Raw genomic sequence first — 5,223 nt, forward strand, 5'->3', positions numbered from 1 at the left:
CCACCACCCAGGTGCCTCATACATATAAAATAATCTTCAGGCACTGAATGAATGAATGAATACTGAGTAAATTTCAGAGCCTTGGCAAGACATGACAATTTACCAGCAGCCACTGTGAGTCCTAAATCTGTTACATCTGTACCACTCTCCCTAAATATTCGTCTGTGGTGGGTCCCTAGACTCCACTGTACTTTAGCTGGAGAGGTGGAATTTCAAAAACTTGTAGGTACACATTGTTATTTTTTTATGGCTCTCTGATTACAAAGTGAATCGATACATCTATTCACACTTGGGAGCCCATATGGGCACACACATCACACCCTCTCAGAAAAAGAAGAAAAACGTGACACTGTTTTGCCTATGTGGGGTGAGGGAGGGGATGAAGAGAGAGAAGGTGAAAAGGTGACTTTGAATCAAACCTACAGTGGTTAATTTCCATTTAACTACCTAGCTGAGACTAGAGGTTCAGCAGAAGCACATTAAAGTCCATGAACTTATGAAATGATGCATTATTGAAGCCACAGCAGGGGAAAGGGCTCGGTTTAGGAGACATAAAAGAACACAAACCTGCACGAGTGTCGTTTTCCATTACAAGGTAACTGCTTAAAAAAAAAAAAAAAAAAATCTCAATTCAGAAAGAAGACACCTGCTCCAAGAGGCGAGGCAAAATAAAACTAACCCTCGGGGGCTTCCCTGGTGGCACAGTGGTTGAGAGTCCGCCTGCCGACGCAGGGGACACGGGTTCGTGCCCCGGTCCGGGAAGATCCCACGTGCCGCGGAGCGGCTGGGCCCGTGAGCCATGGCCGCTGAGCCTGCGCATCCGGAGCCTGTGCTCCGCAACGGGAGAGGCCACCACAGTGAGATGCCCGCGAACCTCAAAAAAAAAAAAAAGAAAAGGAAAAAGAAAACTAACCCTCGGCTCTCTAGTCCACCTGCCCCAGAAAAGCCTGCAGTTCCCTCCTGGAGCTCAAGCCAAGGAAAGAGTCTTAGATGAGTCTATGTCTCCCTCTGGATCCCACTGACACCAGCTACAAGCCACCATTTGCTCATTCACTCAACAAATATTTACTGAGAGTCTCCAATGTGCAATAAGGGGGCAGAAACCTCTGCGGTCATCAGCTTATATTCAAGAAAAATGCACAGCATATTAACCAACGGTGATGCCATAGGAAAAATCAGAGCAGGGTGAGGAAGCCAGTGAGTGGAGTTCACAGAGAGCTCCACGCTTAAATAGGAGGAAAACCACCAAGTTTTTTACTTCCCTCAGTGACCTTAGGTTCTTTGTGCTTTAACTTTGAAAGGCTTTTTAAATCAGTCACCAAACGAAGTTGTTCAAAGCACCCAGGACAGATAAATTATCATGTCATTCCCTCTAGCAGACACAAAAATGGGGTCCCTACCCACAAGGCGTTTGCGATCAAGAGGTACTTGAGTGACATGGGAAAACCACCAACCCCAAGATTTCATCACTAACTCTAAGCAATGGCAAAAGGCAGCCCACGCAGACGCAAACTACTGACTCACTAAGGCCTTCTGGGTGTGTGTCCCAACCCCTCTGTCCCTCTCACTGCGTGTTGAGGTGCGAGTTGGTGGCACTGAAGATGCAGGGATCCATCCAATCCACAGGCCTGCCTTACTGGGTCCCCAAACTGGGCTCCTAGAAGCCAGTCCTGCGGGCCTGGACTCTACAAGTCTAAGGCCAGAAGCACACAGGGTCTGCCTCTAAATGGGGAGGGAGAGCTGTGAGAGTGTCCAGACCAGGCCGCCATCCTTCGCCTCTATCTTCTCTACCCCCTGCCCAACCGCCTGCCATACAAAGGCCCTCCTTCCAGGATTCTGAATCTTGGGGGATTATGCGAATCTCCTGGAGGGTTTGTGATCCGACTGCCCAAGCTGCGCCCCAAACCAGCTGAATCGATATTTCTGGGAGTGGGGCCCAGGCATCAGTAGACGTTAAAGCTTCCCAGGTGATTCTAACATACAACCGAGGCTGAGAACCTCTCCCTCTCCCCCTCACCAGGGCAGCTGCCCCCGGCTGGACCTCCACCCCTGACCACCTGGTCTCCCGCACTATCTTTCTTTCTTATAAATGTATTTATTTATTTTTGGCTGCGCTGGGTCTTCGTTGCTGCGCGCGGCTTTCTCTAGTTGCAGAGAGCGGGGGCTACTCTTCGTTGCGGTGCACGGGCTTCTGATTGCGGTGGCTTCTCTTGTTGCGGAGCGCGGGCTCTAGGCGCACGGGCTTCAGTAGTTGTGGCACGCAGGCTTAGTTGCTCCGCGGCCCGTGCGATCTTCCCGGACACTGGATCAAACCCACGTCCCCTGCACTGGCAGGTGGATTCTTAAGCACTGCGCCACCAGGGAAGTCCCTCCGTCACTAATTCAATTTAAGCTTTCAGCTATGCCCCCAACCCCACACTGTCCCACTGTGGTCCAGCAGGAAGGAATCCTCAGAACCCTCCAGGTGGTCTGTGTGTAGCAACTCTATTTTCCAAGCAAAACTGGGACACGGGATCTGGGAGAAATACCCCTGTACTCTTCCAAGGCAGGGAAGTTAGAGGGCACGTTTGGAGTTCTAATTCTGGTTTGGACACACACAAGCTCCACGTGACCTCAGACAAGAAAATGAACCCCACTGCATCTCAGTGTGTTCCTCTGTAAATCCGGCAACGTGACATTCACCTCACTGGGGCTGGTGCAAAGACACAGTGACAACTGTTAATCAAGTGTCTGACATACAGCAGGTGCCCCCAAAATGGCAGGGGCTTTCATCAATTTATTATAAGGGAGCCAGTCCAATCAGAGTCTACATACCACAATAGAATATCTGGGACAGCTTCACAGTTTATGGGGACAACAAGTGAGGCAGAATATTAGAAATCAGAGCCACCCCAGAAAAATGTGATTACCTATATTTTGTGTAGTGAGCATTGTGACCAAGAGGCAAGATATGGGTTTAGGCCAACGCATGAGCTAGTGGGGGATGGAGAGGAAAGCTCAACTGCACACAGGTGGGTGGAGTTGGAACCCTGGGTCTCAGGACTCAGTCACTGCACTAAAAACCACTGTCCTCAATATCCTATAATAACCTACAATGGAAAAGAATCTGAAAAAGAATATACATATATATATATATATATATATATATATATATCTGGATCACTGTGCTGTACACCTGAAAGTTAACACAACATTGTAAATCACCTATACTTCAATAAAAAAATAAATAAAAATTTAAAAACCACTGTTCTTCCTGCCAACAGGGGATAAGACACACCCCTCAAGCCAGAAACCATAGGAGAACAGGAAGGAACCAGAGGGATGAAGTGACCCTAACAATGAATGTATTTGAACATAAACAGAAAAGAGAAAAACAGGCTATCTGTACACTCCCAGTTGACAAGAAGGGGTGATAGAGGCCTGAGGTGTCCGGAGTGGAAAGTGAGGATGGAATAAATTCAGAGAAGTCTCTGGTGGGGCTCAGTATTAGTTAGCTATTGCTGTGTAACAAATTACCACAAAGTTGGTGGCCTGAAACAGTACTTTATCTCATAGTTTCTGTGGCTCACAGTCTGGCCATGGCTTCGCTGAGTCTTCAGCAAAAGAGAGACTCACAACGCTCCAATCAAGAGACTTCCCTGGTGGTGCGGTGGTTAACAATCCACCTGCCAAGGCAGGGGACACAGGTTCAAGCCCTGGTTCAGGAAGATCCCCCATGCCGTGGAGCAACTAAGCCTGTGCGCCACAACTACTGAGCCTGTGCTCTAGAGCCCGCGAGCCACAACTACTGAGCCTACGTGCCACAACTACCGAAGCCCACGTGCCTAGAGCCCGTGCTCCGCCAACAAGAGAAGCCACCGCAATGAGAAGCCCGTGCACCACAACTAGAGAAAGCCCGTGCGCAGCAACAAAGCTCCAACGCAGCCAAAAGTATATAAATAAATAAATTTATTTTTTAAAAAAAACAAGGCTCCCATCAAGGCATCCCCAGGTGGAGGTTCTCTGGGAGAATCTACCTACAAGCTTGGGTGCTGGCAGAATTTACTTCCTTGTATCTGCAGGACTGAGGGTCTTACCTTCTTGCTGGTGGCTGGGGGTCACCCTCAGCTCCTCGAAGCCACCCACAGTCCCTTGCCACGTGGGTTTCGCCAATAGCATCAAGCCAGCAAGGAGAGCCCCTACAGCAAGTCAGCCAGCAAATGCAATTACAGGAGTCACATCCCATCACCTTTGCTATATTCCGTTGGTGAGGCGAGTCACAAGTCCCGCCCACTCACACCCAAGTGGACGGGATTATACAAGGGCATGAACATCAGGACGTGGAGGTCACAGGGTACCACTTTTTTTTCGTTGTGGTAAAACATACATAACCAAATGTACCATTTTTAAGTGTACAGTTTAGTGGCATTAAGTACATTCACACTGTTGTGCAACCACGACCACTACCCATCTCCAGAACTCTTTTCATCTTCCCAAACTGAAACTCCATACCCATGAAACACTAACTCCCCAGGCCCCAGTCACCTCTACTCTACTTTCTGTCTCTATGAATCTGACTATTCTAGGTACCTTATATGAGTGGAACCATAATTATCTGTCCTTTGTGACTGGCTTATTTCACTTGGCGTGATGTCTTCAAGGTTCATCCATGATGGCTCATGTGTCAGAAAATCCTTGTTTTTAAGGCCAAGTAACATTCATTGTATGCATATAACTGCACTGTGTTTTTCCGTTCATCCATCGATGGACATCTAGGTTGCTTTCATTTGGCTACTGTGAGTAACACTGGTGTAAACCTGGATGTTCAAATACCCATTCAAGTTCCTACTTTCGATTCTTTGGGGTATATACCCAGAAGCAGAATTCCTGGATCACGTGGTACTACGGACACTGTTGAGGCCCACGTGTACCTATACTGAGTCAGGTTGGCTTGAGAGCCTCTTAAGACTTATAGGAGCAGAGGAAGAGTAAAGGGTGCCCAAGTACCTGAGAGGAACGTAACACTACCAGCACCACCGGTCCTTCATTCATTGATGCCACTGCCTCACTAGGATGTGCAAACATAACAGCGTTTGCGCTGCCCCGCCTACAGGATACCAGGGACAATGCCCACCCCCAATACCGATCCTTAAGTTTGCTTCTGACTTTTGCTTTCATTCTACATTTGAAAGGAGTCTTTTTCTGTTCCATTGTTTGAGTTTTCTATAATTAGATAGATAAGTT

The sequence above is a fragment of the Physeter macrocephalus genome, chromosome 6 (assembly GCF_002837175.3).
Source record: "Physeter macrocephalus isolate SW-GA chromosome 6, ASM283717v5, whole genome shotgun sequence".
Taxonomy (NCBI): Eukaryota; Metazoa; Chordata; class Mammalia; order Artiodactyla; family Physeteridae; genus Physeter; species Physeter macrocephalus.